The sequence below is a fragment of the Olea europaea genome, chromosome 18 (genome assembly GCF_002742605.1).
Source record: "Olea europaea var. sylvestris chromosome 18, O_europaea_v1, whole genome shotgun sequence".
Taxonomy (NCBI): Eukaryota; Viridiplantae; Streptophyta; class Magnoliopsida; order Lamiales; family Oleaceae; genus Olea; species Olea europaea.
The window spans coordinates 18,748,924-18,768,900 of record NC_036254.1 but is presented as its reverse complement, the minus strand read 5'-3'; the positions used below and the strand labels follow the sequence as shown (position 1 = coordinate 18,768,900).

The following is a 19,977-nucleotide window of genomic DNA, read 5'->3' as shown; positions in this document are numbered from 1 at the left end:
GAATAGATTTCAGTTTGATAACACCACCGCTCGAGCGGTGCCTCGTATGCAGCAAGCAATAGCACAACCACTCGAGCAGTCACCTAGTGGTTAGCGAGTAGCAAAGGTACTACGATTTCTTTAAGATGTAATGTATGGGATGGAGATCGTTCAGCAAAAATACCATGAAGAGGAGTCCAGGCTTCATTTTTCATCGAAGCAGAGGAGATAAGTGGAATTATGCTTTCAAGAAGGGAATGAATGTTGAGTTTGTCTTGACGTTTTTCAAGAAGGTGTTATGGAGGTTTGGGTTGATGGTGCCATAGGTGGGAATTCCTTCCAGTGGAAATACAGAAGAGTCATCAAGATATCCCAGCAGGTTGATTCCATAGAATAGGGAAAACTTTCTAGGCTGGAGGTGAGTTTCTCGGAGAGTTGAGTAATGGGTTTAAATTGAACCAGGGAGGAAGACTGAATATTCATGCTTTATTTAGTAGTGGTTTCGCTGGTGGCTGACTCGTTGGCAAGGGAGAAGGTACTGGAAAGGGGGATGGATTAGGTGATGAATGGACATCATCAAGAAGAAAGCAAAGGACTGAAAGGACCATCATACAACTTTCTAATAATACACGATATTACACTCTCCTACAAGATCAATGAACAAGAGAGATCCCTAAATATACATTTGAAAAAAAGAAAAAAAAAAAAAAAAAAGGGAAAAATGACACCACTGGCTATATACAAACTAAGAAGTGGAAAGGCAACGAAAGGCTCAGCATGTCATCATCTTTAGGCCGGACTGGGTCAGAAATGGACAGGGAAAAACTTTCAGAACTCGTGAGAGTTTTTCTGCTCTACTACCATACTAAATGAGAGATATATATGGGATGAAAATAAATTCTGGGAGAAAGTTATTAGAAATGGAACTGATTCAAGTGTATTTTTCGTTGAATGTACAGTAGCTTACATACAAATCGGATATAATATAAGATAAATCACAGGGATTTTAAAACTAATCAATTTTACATGATAAGGTAAAGGAGATTTGCTTAGTGTACAACCCCGTCACAATAGGGGGCTCACAATTTTTATATTGGTCGCGGGCCCTCGTATTGTGATGGGGCTGTATATCGTGGCGTTAAACTCGGTGTACAAATAACAAAACTCTAAGATAAAAACAGTTCGTCTGTATTTGTTACAATAGGTGCTCAAGTTTGAGGTCAACCCATTGTCTTCAGCCAAGCTATATTAATAGAGTTGAGATGTCTTGTGCCTTATCCTTAACAAAAACTATGTATATTAAAATATTGAAGAAATTTGAACAATCAGCCAAATTTAATCAGGACTAGATGAATAATGTCCTAAGTACAGAGCACTATTCATACAGGGGCCTTACAGGCCCCTCACTGTAGAGGACAGGTCGGTGGGTCCAATCTGCATTAAATAAAATAAAATAATCGCTTGGACCTTGCCCCTTATGTTTGTCCTGACAAAGGCTTGTGAACCACTGGTGGATCCACCGGCAGCCAATTTTTTTTTTTTTTGACAATAGATAAATATTTTAGGTTATGATTCTAATAATACACTGTCTATCCAGACATTTCTTCTTGTCGAGTTGGTTAACACTGGTTTCTACTTCTTGCATGTCCCAAGTTCGAATCCTCTATAAACCAATTTTTATTGTACAATTATTTTTAACTCTACAATTTTTACCAAAAATTGATGGAATGAGGAATGGGGATTTGAACTTGGAGCTCTTGTTGGAATGGTTAAAGGTTTGACTATCATGCCATACTATGAACTGTGACAATGTTGTTAACAAATTTATATAATTTAGATTTTAACGTGTTTTAATGCAAGAGCAAAAAATTTGAACCTGTGCTCTTCCTTTGAATTATATAAAATTTGGCAACAATGTCATTTGATGAGTATGGTCTATTCTTATAACAAAATTATGTATGTTCAATTTCAACAAAATAATTGTTATATTTAAATTTTAGGTCTTCTTTGATTCCCATTTATTTCAGAATATATTTTTCTCTCTTTTATTTCTAACCATATATTTTTTAATAAAATAATATTACACTCAAATTCAAATGTTATCCTCATTTTTAACAACATATTTTCCATCAAATCATTATTTCAAAATGCATTTTTTGCAACAAAAAAAGGACATAAAACGAGCTCATAATATTTTATTGGACCGGATGTCGGCGGTCAATGATCGCCCATGCTGACTCGAAATCCTAGATCTGTCACTGCTGTGAACGTCTGCCTTGTACGTCTAGCGTTACTGGGACTGGATGAAATGGTGGCGCCAGTGAACTGGGCTAGATTTAGTTATGGGTTATATAGTGTGAACTGTGATAGTGATGAGTTTTGAGTAAATTAATATCAATACCCTACATCATCATTTAAATCTTTCGGGATTCTCAACCCTATTCATATTCAAATATTCATCCAGTCAGCTAAAATATTGATAAAATTATATGATGTTCCATATTTGATGTTTAGTCATTATACAAATACAGAAGCTATTGCAAAAGGTTCACGACAATATATTACATCTTGCACAGAATTCCATCTCTGAAAATACACAAAAATTAATATAATACATACAAATGATCTTTCACTACTGTGAAGAATTTAACCACAGTTGCAGCAGCAAATATCCAGACAGCACTCACAAGCCTCATAGCAGCAAAAACAGCAACACAGTGCGAACAAACTGTATCAGACATGTAACAATATTAATCTTTACAAAAAAGAAAAAATAAAATGAATTGATCATTTGAATGATTTTTCCATTGCAGTAAAAATACATAACATCTGTTAAACAAACCATGCATAGAGAAAGCCTTTCTCTTCGTGTCGCCTTTTGATATGATCAACATACGACATCTCTTGGGAGGTTGGGGCATCCATAATTCTTGAATAATTTCAAGCTAATTTTGATTGAAAAGTTGTATAGAAAATGATGATTGTATTGAAAATATAAAGCTGGGTTAGCTGTTTTGTGTGTGTACATATGTGTATAAGTGTGTATATATAGAGAGATATTGGAAGGAATATAGCATATGCCACTTGATATAAATTTTATTTCTAACCATGTTTGGATATTATATTATTTTGTAACTAAACAAGTAACTTATCTAGATAATTGGGCATAGATTAATCTAAAACAATGAACTTATTTATTTTACTTGAATCAGTGAAAAGTTATTTGTTTTGAAAATAAGAGCATGTTATGCTAAGCTTTAAAAAATTTCAAACTACTTTATATAATATTTTGTATAGAACATGTAGATGTGCTAATTTTATTTTTTTTTTTCAGCAAAAATAAATTACATGTGACAATAAATTAGGATTCATAATAAATAAATTCTTCATTTTTAACTTTAACTAACAAAAATTTATTTATTTTAAAACATATCTACCTCAGTCAAAACATGCACTTAAGCCTCAGGATAATTTTGTCTTTGGTCTCTTATTTATTTACTTTTTTTAACACAAATTACTTTTCATTTTTGAATTTTATATATGTTATCAAGATTAGGTAATTTTCAACTGATAAGAACTGAAAAATGTACATTATCCATGATCCATATAAAATATGAAAATGGTAGAAGCTATAATGGAGGTATGGTCTAGTAACATCCAATAAGAACATTAAACGTGGACCTTTCTTAAATAGGAGAGATCAATTATTCAAAAAGGATAAATAATGAGGACAATAAGTGTGATACAATTAATGACCCAAAACAAATTATCAAGAACCCACCAAAAAAAAAAGATCTAGTTTAAAATATAAAATAATGTAATAAGTAGAATTTTGTAATATATTTTTTGTCTTTTCAACAAAATTCATTCACATGTTTGATCTTTGATTTAAAATAAAAAATAAAAAATTTAACACGTTTTACTCAGTGATGCATAAATGAGGCTAAGATTTATTACATAGGTTTTAAGAGAATTGAATTACATTTATGGCTTTATTAATTTTGCTTTACAACTCAGTATAGATATCACTGAAAAGAAAATCTACAAACCGAGCATGGAGGTGCAATTATTTACCTGCTATGTTTTATTGTGATCTAAGTACATGTTCTATAACAACGGGGGGTTGTTGACTAAAAAAATAATAATAAAATAAAAATAAATTCCTTCTTCTTTTCGTTTTCTCTTTTAGAAAAATAAGGTGGCGAGAAATCAGAAACAATATAGCAAATATTTGGCTGTGATCAAATTGAATTTTGTTGCACCATAATAAATGTATACAAGTTAGTTCACAGTTCACAATTCATCAATGCAAGTTTGATAAAAGACAACTCGTACATTTATTTAGGCTGTTTGTCATGATTTGGACCACATTTAGAATTTTGACATTAAAAAAAAAATTAAGTTCTTGTACAAACCTTTGTTAAAAAAGGGTAATTCGCATAAAACGTCTTTACTTTTCAATGTCATTGTGCAAAACGTCTCTACCTTTCATTTTTTGGCACTTTTACTTTTACCTTTATCTTCATATTTTATTGCAGAAATCATCATTTTCATTAAATTTATCATGTAAAATGACAAATATACCTCCTATTTAAATAAAACAATAAAAGAGAGAAAAAAAATTAACGAATAAATTGCAATCATATTCCCAAACTTTTTAAAAAAGTACAAATTAATCCAAATAAATTATTAAAAGGGTAATTAGCACAAAATATATATACATTTCATTATTATTTTACAAAACGTCCACTTCTTTCATTTTTTTGGTCGTTTTTACCCTTGTTTTGACATAATGATTCATTTAAACATTCACCTTGGACTTGAAGTTTGTATTGATGGACTAGTATCGTTGGATGTACCCATTTGAGAAGTAACTTACTATCAATTCATAATTATACTTTTATAATTATTCAACCTTTTAACTTCAAATTATTTAGGTATCTCATGCCTACTATGTCACCAATTAGGTTTATAAAGACAATTAAAGAATCTGTAGAAATCACTCACGATCTAAAGGCTACACAACAGAGCGTTAGTTAGTCAATGAATGCATTTTTGTAGTGGTTATATGAAACAAGCTGCTATATGAAACAAGCTGCTGAAGTAGGTGCTCAACATACTTAGAATGAGGACTTCAAGAATGAAATAATTATTGATAGACTTACAATTTCCAAAGGAATGTCAAAGCCTTTGAGTGAAGAAATTTTTGACGTCCCTCGTCATTCTGTGTAGTTTAACAGCGTTGCAGTTGAACCATATATAACATATTTAATAATGATTAACGTTGTCTCATAAATTTGTCTTATTGTTTATTTATTTATTTCTATATAGGAAGCATAAAGCGGATATTAAAAATTTAGATAGCAGTATTGCCAAGAATGAGAGCTTACTACAAATGAGAGATATCGAGATTTGTAGTTCTTTGTTTGAAGAGAAAGGCAAACAAGACAATTGATAATGTCTAGTACATTGAAGTGGCTTGTATGTTGGCCTAGATATGTGATGTCACATTCTAATTATGTTATCAATGGGCACTGATTTTATACAACTGATGTTAGAAGAAGTACGCAAAACAATGGTGTTTCTATTAAAGAGCAATTTTTTGTCAATCTAGTGTGAAGGATACAAATTTTTCTATTATAGAGTGATACATCTAGTTGGTATATTGTATTAAAGGCACCTCCCAGAGGATTTCATTAGTGAGGAGGCTTATACTCCACGTAAGATGTATTAAAACTTGATATTACTATTGAAGATGAAGGTTATGTAAGACATAATTGTAAGGCATTGATATTGAATATGGTAATTGTATATCTTTAAGATTTTTTCTTGCTTTATTTTTATTTTTCATTTATGTAACATTGATGTTAATATCTCTAACGTCTCTAATTTCATTCCTTCTCGCTTCATTTATATAGCTGCAAACAATGAAGGTTGAATTTTGTGGATATTGACTTACAAATGAGTGGGCATAAAACATGCGAGATCTTGGTGAAGTAAATTATCAGTTGTATATAAGGGTTTTTAATGCTTCTATTGTATATTTAAGTGACAATGTGTTTTTCTTATTTGTGTAATACATGCATCTAATCAAGGCTGCAAGAAATTAAAACGAGCTAAAACAACTTCAATTTTTGCTGCCACAAGAGAACAGAATGAATGCATAAGAATATCCCGTGGATGTTCTACTTGTATTCTAGACATAGAAGAAAATGATACACAAGTCTTGTCTAAGAGTGTCAGTACCACTAATAAAGGAAAGAAGGGAAAGGTCAAACAAAATTAAATTATCTCGACAAGGGAAAATGCGCAAAGTAACCGATAGAGTTTAATAAATAAGGGCACCAAGTTGTAAAGGTTCAAATAAGTTATCTTTGTTGCTTGCATCCACACCTAGGAAACTTATACATATTGCAAGGAAAATTTGGAAAGATTTCAATGAAAATTTTCTTGATGACATATGGGAGCATGTCCAAGTAATACAAACTTCATGTCACATAGACAATTTAAATTAAAATACTATCAATATTGTGTACTTTGATGCAGGAAAATTTTTATGTTGACACTTGTCATGGAAAATAAATTATACAAAAAAAAGGAAAAGCATTGGCGTAATCATCGATCTATTGTGCTAAAAGCTTTGGATAACAAAGTGTGAAATGCTGAGAGAGAATTCTTGTTATTCTTATTCACTGAATGAAGGAAAACATACTATTAAATAAATACAGGCAGCCAATTAAGACTCCTAGTAATTTTGGTACATACCAAATTATTCATCTACTAAACTAGGAAAAACTAAGTAGAGAGAAATCAGAATACTTACCTAAATTCTCATTTAACATAAAATAGTATAAATCAGCTAAGTATGGAAAATATTCATAGATCCTAGGATTAACTTTATTTGGAATCTCTATACTCTCCTTCAAGCTAGGTCGTATATGTTGACCATGCCCGACTTGTTGATCAAATCATCAAAGTTAATCCTAGATAGAGCTTTATTAAGGACATCTACAATTTGAGAACCTGTTGAAACATATATCAGTTCAGCTATCCCACTTTCTATTATCTCTGAGATGAAGAGACGATCTATCTCAATGTGCTTATTTTTGTCATGGTGAACTGGATTCTTTGCAATAATTATGGCTACTTGATTATCACAAAATAATTTTAGTGACTTCGTAACACTAAAGTCTAGATCTTTGAGCAATCTTCTTAACCACATTCCTTCGCAAATTCTGAGCACCAATGCTCTGAAATCTACTTTTGCACTACTCCTCGATACAACTGATTGCTTCTTACTTCTCCATGTTACGAGATTTTCCCATACATAAGTACAGTAACATGATGTCGATCTTCGATCTGAAATATCACTTGCCCAATCAACATCCAAGTAGATTTCAATCTCTTTACTTGAGGATTTCTTGTAGAGTAGGCCTCTTCTTGATGTCATCTTAAGGTACCTTAGAATTCGGTTAACAACTTCCATGTATTCTTCTGTTGGATTGTTCATATATTGACTTACTACACTTACAAGAAAGCTAATATCTGGTCGAGTGTGTGAAAGATAGATAAGTTTTCCCACGAGGCGTTGGTATCTTTCCCTGTCAATAGGTGCACTATTCTCGATAGTTCCAATCTTCTTTGTTGAGTCTATGGGAGTATCTACAGGTTTACATCCAAGCATCCTAGTCTCTTGCAAGAGATCTGGGATGTATTTGCATTGAGACACAAATATACCATGCTGTGATCGTGCCACTTCTATGCCTAGGAAGTATTTTAGATATCCCAGCTCTTTTACTTCAAATTCTTTTGCTAGGAACCTCTTTAATCTGGATAGCTCATCCTTAAAGTCACCTATAATGATAATGTCATCTACGTACGCTATCAAGATTGCTTTCTTTCCTTTAGGTGAACATTTGATCAGCTTGACATTGAGTATAGCCACACTTGGTCACCGATTTGGTGAATCTCCAAAGTATGCACAAGGAGACTGTTTAAGTCCATAAAGGGATTTTTTAAGTCTACAAACCTTATTTGTATTTACTTGATTTTTGAACCCCGGTGGAACCTCCATGTATACTTCTTCCTCCAAGTCCCTGTTTAGAAATGCATTCTTGATGTCGAGTTGGTGAAGTTGGCAATCCAAGTTTGAGGCTAGTGAGAGAAAAACTCGAATTGTATTGAGTTTGGCAACCGAAGCGAATGTTTCTTGATAATCTATTTTGTAAGATTGAGTGTATCTCTTAGCAACAAGTCGGGCCTTGAACCTGTCTATACTTTCATCTGCTTTGTGTTTGATAGTGAAAATCCTTTTGCACCCGACCAGCCTTTTTTCCAGTTGGGAGCTCAGAAACTTCCCATGTTCCATTTTTCTCTAGGGCTTGAATTTCTTCCAATACTGCTTTTCTCCATTTTGGAACTTTGAGTGCTTCTTGTATGTTTATTGGAATTTGTACTGTATCAAGAGAAAAGACAAATTTTCGAAATGCAAGAGTATGACATGAAGTTAGAAATTGGATGCATAGTGTACAATCTCACTCATTTTCTCAGTGCAATAGGACAATGCAGATCATTAATTGGATCATCATTTGAAGAGACAATCTAACCTGAGTGAATTTCACTTGGCCTTATATCCGATTCAGGGTCTTGGAATTGCTCCAGGTGTGTTAATTTCTCTGTCTCCTGGTCAGTTCTTCCTCTCCTTGAGTAGATACGAAGCTCACTTTGCATTGGTTGTGTGTGCTGAACAATTGGAGATGATGGAATTGATGGACTCGAGCTGGATTGATTTTGGTTTTCAGTGGTGATGTAGTCTGCTGGAGGAATTGTTGGGATTGAGTCAATTGGTTGAGATGGGATTGATTCGATTGGTTGAGACGGAATGGACTCAGCTGGTTGAGGTGGAATAAACTCTCCTAGTTGAGATAAAGATTGATCTTCGTTATTAACAAGTTCCCAAAATTGAAATTCTTGTGTACTCTCTCCCTGAATTGCAGGTTTGGGGTAGTAAGGTTGGTGTTCAAAAATTGTTACATCCATGGAGGTGTAAACTTTTTTAGTGACTGGTGAATAGCACTTGTACCCCTTTTTATTTGGAGAGTATCCAATAAAGATACACTTGATAGATATTGGGTCTAACTTGCTGCGGTGATGAGGATGAACATAGACAAATACTAAACAACCAAATATTTTTGTGGGAATTGAAGAAATCACTCTTGTATTTGGAAATGAATGAAAGAGGACTTGACATGGTGTTTGGAACCGAATGACTCTTGATGGCATCCTATTGATAAGATATGCAGTGGTAAGAATAGCCTCACCCCAAAATTGTTTTGGAACATGGGTGGAGAACATAAGTGATCTAGCCACTTCTAGAAGGTGTCTATTCTTCCTCTTGGCAACTCCATTTTGTTGTGGGGTGTCGACACACGAGTTTTGATGGATTATTCCTTGACTCGAGAGATAGTTTCCTAATGTTGACTCGAAGTACTCGGTGGCATTATCGGATTTCAACACTTGAATTTTTTACTAGAACCGAGTATGAATCATGTTGTTGAAATTTTTGAATATTTGGCCAACCTCAGATTTTTCTTTCGTTAGGAAAATCCATGTGAGTCGAGTGTGATCATCAACAAAGGAAATAAATCACCTAGTACCTGTCAAGTTTTTAACTCTTGATGGTCCCCACACATCACTATGAATCAATGCAAATGGTTGTAATGGTTTGTAACTTTAGCTAGGATATGAATTACGAGTATATTTGGCAAGTTGACATATTTCACAATGAAAGTGCTTCGGATTTTTATTAATGAACAGAGAGGGAAATAATTTTTCTAGGTACACAGAGTTTGGATGACCTAGGCGATAATGCCATAACATAACTGCACTATCGTTATTAGAATTGCAAAGATTTGTTGACTGACTTTTAAATGACACACAACTTGCTGTCTGAACTTGTCTATCAAGTGAAGAATTACTTCCTAGAAGGTAGAGACTTGAACACGCCTCAGCATTGCCAATCGTCCTCTCTGAACCCAAGACCTGAAATTTACACAGATTTGGTGAGAATTCAGCAACACAGTTTAGATCACGGTTCAGTTTGCTTACTGACAATAAATTGCGATCAAGGTTAGGTACAAGTAGTATGGAATCTAGTTTTATATCTTTTGAAATTGCAATTGAACCTATTCCAACTACTTTAGAGAGAGACCCATCAGCAATACGAACAGTATAATTTTCGCGACATGGACTGTATTTGTGAAACACAGTTGTATCTCCAGTCATATGATCTGATGCCCCCGAATCAACAATCCTTCTGCTTATTTTCTTTTTATTAACTAAAAGGGCATCCGAGGGTTTACCTTTTTGTGCCAACGAACATGTCTCGATGATTGAAGATTCTATATTTTGTTGAGAATATTGGCTAATCAGTTTTTGCAAGATTTCCAATTGTTCTTTGTTGAACGGGCTTGACTGGGATACGGCTGGGTTCTCACTAATTAAGGCCAAGTTTCCACGTCATTCTCTATCATAGTATGGTCGGGACGGTTTCCCATGAAGCTTCCAGCAAGTCTCCTTTGTGTGACCCGATCGTCGGCAATGGTTGCACCATTGCCTTTCCTTTTTCTGACGATTATTATTGTTGGCAAATTGAGTTCCTCGGGCGGCAAGTGCTGAAGTCTCAAGTGTTGGTATGGTGTTATCTGATCCCATCATCACCTTTTTTCTACTCTCCTCTCGACGGACTTTTGAGAATGCAGTCCGAATGTCGAAAAGGGGTTTTGTCCCTAGTACACGTCCCCTAACTTCATCAAGGTTTTTGTTGAGACCTAGAAGGAATTTGAAAATTCGTTTATTTTCAACAATTGTTTTGTATCTGAGTTCATCTTGTGGGCAGGACCACTCAATTTCTTCGAACATGTCTAGGTTTTGCCAATAATGAGTGAGTGTATTGAAATATTGAGTGACTGTTAGATCTCCTTGATGTAGGTTATGGAGGATGGTTTCTCCTTTGTGTGACCCGATCGTCGGCAATGGTGCAACCATTGCCTTTCCTTTTTCTGACGATTATTATTGTTGGCAAATTGAGTTCCTCGGGCGGCAAGTGCTGAAGTCTCAAGTGTTGGTATGGTGTTATCTGATCCCATCATCACCTTTTTTCTACTCTCCTCTCGACGGACTTTTGAGAATGCAGTCCGAATGTCGGAAAGGGGTTTTGTCCCTAGTACACGTCCCCTAACTTCATCAAGGTTTTTGTTGAGACCTAGAAGGAATTTGAAAATTCGTTTCTTTTCAACAATTGTTTTGTATCTGAGTTCATCTTGTGGGCAAGACCACTCAATTTCTTCGAACATGTCTAGGTGTTGCCAATAACGAGTGAGTGTATTGAATATTGAGTGACTGTTAGATCTCCTTGATGTAGGTTATGGAGGATGGTTTCTATTTCAAACAATGCGACTGTGTTCTCATTGTTTGAATATGTCTCTTTGGCTATATCCCAGAGTTCTTTTGCGATCCCATACGACAGGAAATTTTCTCCTATCTCGTTGGTCATGGAGTTAATCAACCACGATATCACTAGGTTAATTTCTGTTTTCCAGATCTTGAATTTGGGATCTTTCTTTGTTGGTTGAATAGTTGCACCGGTGAGGTAGTCATCTTTTCCTCGTCCACATATGAACATCATCACCAATTGGGACCATTGAAGGAAATTATGCCCATTCAGTTTGTGTCCAGTGATTGGGAAAAGAGAGCCTTCTAGTCCTCCATGATGGCTTGCAACTGCAGCTTCTGGATTGGAGGTGACTTCGGTAGAACTAGAATGTTGTCTCTCAGTTGCCATGCTATATTTGGTCATGAGTGGAATTTGGCTATTCAGACTAATATGTGAAATGCTAAGAGAGAATTCTTGTTATTCTTATTCACTGAATGAAGGAAAACATACTGTTAAATACATACAGGCAGCCAATTAAGACTCCTAGTAATTTTGGTGCATACCAAATTATTCATCTACTAAACTTGGAAAAACTAAGTAGAGAGAAATTAGGTAGCGGCTTACCTAAATTCTTATTTAACATAAAATAGTATAAAGCAGCTAAGTATGGAAAATATTCCTAGATCCTAGGATTAACTTTATTTGGAATCTCTACACAAAGGAAGAGCTATTGGCATGACACAAGCTGCTACTCTCCTCAAGCCCTTTAATTGTTGAATCAATGGAAGAATGGCAAAGCATTTATCAAAGAATGCAATTCTTAACCATATAAGTTAAGCTTCCATTGCTTTTGTTATTGTTCAGGTTAAGTTTCACTTGCCCGAAGTATTATTTTACTTTCCTCCTGTGATCTTACATAAATAGATAATAAGAAGAGTAAATGATCTGAATGCACATGAAGTTTCGGATGATAAAGTCTGAGTACAAATATTTGGATTCATTTTGTAAAATATTAATTAAGCTATGATAGATATCGTTACATGTTGAATGTCGCTTCCTTTTACATTTGGTGTCTTAATTGTGAATTAGAATCATTTACAGTCAACAATTTACCATGGCTGGTAAGCACAATTAGAAAAATAATTGAGGCACTTGCCACTGACCAAAGTAGATATGAATGAGAAAGAATTTTTATTATTTCCTTTAAATTGTACAGATAAGTCACCTCCTGAGCTAAGAGATTTTTATCATTAATTTGCAATGCAGTTACTTTATTCACGATGTCAATGCTGCATAACTGTGTTAAACTCTTCGAAAGTTGGTAGCATGGTGAGAAGACCAAGGGGGTAGTGTTTGAGTGGCCTAGGAAATAAGAATGTATCCCTCAGCAACATATCATACGTGAGAATTTAGCATTATCCAGAAGCCTGCAGTCTGGATTTTTATCTCTTCCCTCTGTAGGAGTAACCAACGCAATGTGAGTGTATAATTCCAAATAACCGAAGAGAGGAGAAGAATCCTCCACGATAGAAATTATACCTTTATTGAATTACGGATTCTATTATTTAGTTTATTAGAATATTAATTCAATTAAATAATGGATATTCTGCCATAAATGAAATGCATCAACTATATATTAAAAGTGTTTATATCCAAAGTTCATTGAACCTAGCGGATGCATGGAAGCAATGGTGATTTTTCTTCATTTGGATTCTATGTTTTGATTAGATTATAGCATTGAGATTGCAAGCTTAAGTTCAATTTATCAGGTTCAAGCAAACCAGTATATATTTGAGTTGCAGAAAACAAGGGGAAAATCAGACTAGATATACTCAAATGCCAATCAAACTACGGTAGAAATGTAATCTCAAATCTAATGGGCTCCACTGCATTTCTCAGTACTCTCAGTTTGATTAGGCTTCATTATATATTTCTAGAGTATGTATATTCGCAATTAAAATGCATAATTAATACAGGCCTTGATGTTGCTATTTGGTAATCTAGAATGAATTGGCCTTCAAATTACTAACTAAAAATGTATGCTAGTGCATTGGCAAGATTGTTCTATTTTACTCTGAATGCGCAGACATGTCCAAGTGTTCGTATTCAGTTTAAGATTCTGCATTTCTCAAGATTATGAAGAGAAACATATTGTTGTCTGCATCATGGTTGAATGTTCAAAAGGGATAAGAATGTCAACAGATTAGCCAAACTCGGAGCAGAAAACGACACTTGAACTCATTTGAGTGGATTGTGTGGTGATATGTATGAATTACTTGGAAAATATAGAAATTTTAAATCTAAATAATGGTAGTATGGTAGTTTTAAGAGTAATGGGCTAAGTTGTTAAGGACTAATAATAATAATAATAATACTAATAATAATATATTGTTGTTTAGGCATTTAGGGCCTGTTTGATACTACACATTTTCCATGGAATTTTTTCCATTTTCCACCCAAATTTGTTGTTTGATTGCTAAAAATTTTCATGAAATTTGTTTTCCAACTTCACTCCTCACATGTGCCAATTCCATGGTTTTGGGGAAAATCAATTCTCACCATTTTTCCAACCTTTTGTTATTATTATTAATTTTTTTTTTGGCAATTGGAACAAATTCTATCCCTAATTATATCAAATTTTGTCCATTTAGTTGACAATTTTCATAAAAAAAAAAAAAAAAAAAAAGCTAAACGAACACCAAAAGATAGAAAATTTCAACATTTTTCACATGAAAAATTATGCTAATCAAACACATTTTAATTACCAATTCCCCGTAAAACAAATTCTAGGCAATTCAATTCCGCGAAATTCGTTTTCTTTCCACCCAAATTTCATCCTTACAATCAAATGGACCCTAATTTCGACTAAACTTGATTTTAATCATTGTTTTTCTATTTTAGTTATATACAAAAATTGAAATTTGATCTTCTTAGATTAAAATTTTGAATTAGATTATAATATGATTATAATCATCGGTCAATGAAGGAAATGTTGGGAAAGTGCTAGTAAACTCCCACAGTGAAACACAAATAACTTTGATTTTGCATAATATTAATACTGCTTCAAAAGATTGTTTTATCCCACATGCTTATACAGTCTGCTTATACAATAACTTGCTGATTTTTGTAGGAAAGGAATGATAGATTCAAAAGATGAGGGCTAATCAGACTATAATGCATACAAGTATAAAGTGCTATGCTCACTTAGAAACTGAAATGTTAAAAAAACTGGTAAATTAGAAGATAAATTTCCTTGAAATTTTCTAAAAATGTACAAATTATCATATGTATGACGTGTAAAAAAATTGCAGAGTGAAGATCCTGATTCCAATTATGAGAGACGATGTTTATATTCAAGGACATACACTAAAAATTGGTGAACCAATTAATGAATCAGTTGGGAAAGCATTGGTAACAATGTTTCTTTTTGTATTTTTTTGGTGATTCATAGTTTACATATGTGCCACTTTAAACCAATGAAGTCTATCCTCATTTCAGAGAAAAATATAAGCATAGTTAGAAACAATAATTTATCTGTGCAAACACTCTATTAAAGATGATGGTGTAATTAGAGTACTTAGTCCAAGTCCAGAACGTCGAGGATAGGTAAGAGGCATTGGCTTTGGTATGACTCCTTCAAAGTTGAATATTTTGGTGCATAATCATAACTTGCAAACTCAAATCCAATAGTTGAGTAATGAAATTAGAGAATTATAAGCCTTTTTTTTTCAAGTGAAGAATAAAAGTATTGAATGAGAAGATAATATAAGTGGAAAACTATACTATAGGACCAATTTGAGCCGCATTAATATAAGAATGAAAATGAAAAATATAGTCGTTACGGATCCCACACAAGAAATAAATTTTCAAATATGATGGATAACGATCATATTTTTCATTTTAATGAGTAAATAATAAGAAATAAATAGGGACTATATATATTCTTTTCTATATTCGAAATAATAAATTATACAATTTGATTTGAATTTCATAGCATAGAGACGTAAACTTGAACGGTTTATATAACTTTCAAAGTATGCAATGCAAATTGTTACATGGCAAAACCGCATCAACAAATCCAAGTGATCTAGTACATCATTACCCCTTAATAATGAACATTGGAGAATTTGTGTTAATGAAGTTATTGATAATGTCACCTTATATCCTCTCACACACGAGCATTTTCTTTTTGAAAATGCATTAGAAAGTACAATTGCATGACCAATTTGGTACATTGTAGTCGATTAGGATGATCACAACAAAGGGATGCTTCACTTCTATTTTTTATTTTTATTTCTATTTACATTTAAATTTGAAATTGAACATCAGGTTCTCTCTCTCTCTCTCTCTCTCTCTCTCTCTCTCCCCCATTATCATATTACTAACTACATTCTGGATTTCCACATCAGAGTTTTGTTCACAAAATTAAATCTTGGAACCTATTTTTTTGTTCATATTGTTTATTAACTTAGCTACATTCAACTCCTGTCAGAAGCAAGCTTGTCATTTTTATTACTCTCTTTATGTTTTTATTAAGCTATGTATATAATTTTCTTGGCACTATGTTGAAGGATTTTTTTTACAAAATGATGAAAACACATCTATGTTTATTATTTATTTTTGGGATGTGCAAGGAGTTAATTATTTTTGGGATAGTTAAATTATTTTGTAAAACTTTAATAGGATATTTTGAAACAGTAGTCTATTCTTTTGGTATATTGGTAGCAATTTTTTGAGTGGGCTAATGATATTCTTAGTAATTATTTAGATAAATTCTACTTTTTGGCATATTGTATTGACCCTTACTCAATACTCTTGTTTATCTAAACCATGGAAAAATGATTATATATTAGTTTATATAATTTTGTTAACTTTAGTTATTATAGGTTTAATAAATTACATACTGGTAATCAAATAAATAAATAATTTAAAAACTAGATTGACATTTATGGTAGCATCAATAGTATGACGTAAAATAAGACATCTATTTACAGCATGAATATGAAAGCTGTAATAAAGTTGGTTAATGGCGAAATTCGTTGTATGACGTAAAAAGAGACATTTATTTAAAGTCGTGCATATGGAAGCCATAAAAAGAAACATCTATTTTATGACCTGCATCTAGAAGTCATAATAAAGTTGTTAAAACGATAGAATCCGATGCATACCATAAAAAGAAACATTTATTTATGGCATGCATGTGAAAGCCATAATAACGTTAGTTAACGGTGTTCTTTCAACTTTGTTATGATGTTCAAAATGTTGTAAAAATATGTGTTTTTACAACATTTCTTATTGTGACATTGCTTATTAGGCCATTTTGACTCTAAGACCACCTAACATGACAGCTTATTCAGTTGAAACCTAAATTAATCACCACTGAATCCCTATTATCCATCATCGTGTACAACGAAGGAAAGTCTCGTATGACATTTGGCACCAAGGTAGGAAACACCATAGCATCGACAAACCAAAAAAAAAAAAAAACTTACTTTTGTGAAAAGTGAAGAAAAGAGTAGAAAGATCAATAGACTTGTGTGTATTTTATTAAGAACTAAAGCCTTGTATTTATAGGACAGAATTAATGATACAGCAGTAATCATTTCTAGGATTGCAAGGATGTAATTGTCATTCATTCTAAACCCTAATAAACTTTCCTTTTACAATACTCCCCCTTGAATGACACATTACAAAATATCTGCCTCATTAAAATCTTGTTTGATAAAAATCCAATGGAAAAAAAAATCAAAATGAAGGAAAAAATACAGTTATTTTGGAGTACTAAAAATAAATGTTGCTTCATTAAGACCTTGATAGGAAACCCTAATGGGATAAAACCTAAGCGAATGAAAAAGAGTACAGCTACTCCCCTGATGTTGATCGCTGAAAATCTTTGAGTTGACGCATTCCAATCTCATGAACTAATTTCTTGAATGTAGATATTGGTAGTGCTTTTGTGAATAAATTGGCCACATTGTCACTTGAGTGAATTTGCTGGATATCGATGTCGCCATCCTTTTGAAGCTCGTGTGTATAAAAGAATTTTGAAGAAATATGCTTCGTCCTGTTACCTTTGATATAGCCTCCTCAGAGTTGTGCAATACAAGCCGCATTATCTTCATACAAAATTGTTGGACTATCCTTTGTTGAAGTTAATCCGCATGATACTTGGATATGATGAGTCATGTTTCTCAACCACACACATTCTCGGCCTGCTTCATGGATTGCAATAATTTTAGAGTGATTTGAGGATGTAGCTGTCAAGGGTTGTTTCACAGTTCTCCATTATATAGCCGTTCCTCCACGTGTAAAAACATTACCTGTTTGTGATTTAGCTTTATGTGGGTCAGGTAGATAACATACATCTGCATATCCTACTAAAACAGACCCCAACTTTTGAGAATAAAATAATCTCAAGTCAATAGTACACTTTAGGTAACGAAAAATATGTTTAACACCATTCCAATGTCTTTGAGTTGATATGGAACTATATCTTGCAAGAAGATTTACAGAAAGCCATGTCGAGTCGAGTGCAATTCGCAAGATAAGTTAATATTCCAATTACACTAAGATATGGTACTTCAAGACCAAGAACATTTTCTCCATTTTCAAGTGGACGAAATGATTCATTTTTCACAACAAGTGATTGAACAACCATAGGCGATGCCAATGGATGTGCATTATCCATATAAAAATATTTTAACACTTTTTCTCTATATATAGATCGGTGAGCAAATAATCCATCTACGAAATGTTCAATCTGCAATCCGAGACAAAATTTGATTTTTACCAAATCTTTCATTTCAAAATCATTTTTCAAATAATCAACAGTTTTGTTGAGCTCTTCAGGAGTTCCAATTAAATTTAAATCATCAATAAAAACTGCCACAATTGTAAATCTACTATTTATTTTCTTTATGAAAACACATGGACAGACATCATCATTTTTATAACTTTTATTCAACAAATATTCGCTAAGGCAATTATACCACATGAGTCCGGATTGTTTTAATCCATATAATGATCTTTGTAATTTAATTGAGAACATGATTTTCAGGCATGTATCATTTGTTCTTGGCACATTAAGTCTTTCAGGGACTTTCATATATATGTCACTATCAAGTGAATCATACAAATATACAGTTACTACATTCGTAAGTCGCATATTAAGCTTTTGTGACACAGTCAAACTAATTAAGAATCTAAAAGTGATGATGTCCATTACGGGAGAATATGTTTCCTCGTAATCAATTCATGGTCTTTGTGAGAAGCCTTGAGCTACTAGTCGAGTTTTGTACCTTATAATTTCATTATTTTCATTCATTTTTCGTACAAAAACCTATTTGTATCCAACGGGGATTATATTTTCAGGTGTTCGAACTACGGGTCCAAACACTTTTCGTTTTCTCCAAAGAATTCAATTTCGCCTGTATGGCCTCTCTCCATTTTAACCAATCACTTCTATTTTGACAATATTTAACCGACTGTGGTTCAGGATTCTCATTTTGCACAATATCAAGAGCCACATTAAAGGCAAAAATATTGTCTATAACAACATTATTTCGTTCCCATAATTTATGAGATAACATATAATTTATTGAAATCTCATTGTTTTCGAACACTTGTGGTTCTTTAGGAATCGTATTTTCAATATATGATTGATCAATCTTTTCTAATGTGACTTCTTTCAAAGTTTTTGGTCGGTTTGTCTTATATACTTTTCTTTTTCGATAAACAGAGTCTTTTGAACCAACTGGTCGACACGCTTCTAGCGTATTTGAGATTCATTTGCTATAGCAGATTGTCCTACAGGGACATCAATTTTTGCTAGAATATTTTTTGCTGGAACAAATGACTTTATCACTTTTCTTGTATCAACAAATATATCAGGTAATTAATTTGAAACTCTTTATAGATGAATGATTTTTTCAACCTCTTGCTCACATTGATTGCAATGGGGATCAAAGTGAGATAGAGTTGCTTCATTCCAAGTAATTTTACCTTATTTTTCAGGATGTAGTTTTCCTCCTTTCAAAATTGGGAAAGTCATTTCATCAAAATGATAATCTGTAAAACGTGCAGTAAATAAGTCACCCATCAAATGCTCAAGATATCTAATAATTGATGATGAATCAAAATCCACATAAATCCCAAGTCTTCGTTGGGGACCCATTTTAGTACGTTATGGGGGGTGACATAGGAACTTAGACAGCACAACCAAAGACCAGTATGTTAGAAATATCAGGTTCATAACCAAATGCCAGTTGCAAAGGTGAATATTGATAATAGACAGTTGGTTTAATACGAACCAACGATGCATCATGTAATATGGCATGACCCCAAACAGAAGTTGGGAGTTTTGTTTTCATAAATAATGGTCTAGCAATAAGTTGCAGACGTTTAATAAACGACTCTGCCAAACCTTTTATGTATGGCATGCGCAACTGAATGTTCAATTACAATCCCAATTGACATACAATAATATCGAATGCTTGTGATCTAAATTCACCAGTATTGTCAAGGTGAATAGTTTTAATTGAATAATCGAGAAAGTGTAATTTTAT

General features: G+C 33.2%; 1 long non-coding RNA gene across 1 annotated transcript; it reads right to left on the bottom strand.

The window, feature by feature from the left end:
- Nucleotides 1–2,434: 2,434 nt before the first annotated feature.
- On the bottom strand, nucleotides 2,435–3,024 carry LOC111366505. The gene is made up of 2 exons (XR_002697673.1): nucleotides 2,822–3,024; nucleotides 2,435–2,707 (listed from the first exon to the last, which is right to left on the bottom strand). It is a non-coding gene; the product is annotated as an uncharacterized LOC111366505 (long non-coding RNA).
- Nucleotides 3,025–19,977: the final 16,953 nt, after the last annotated feature.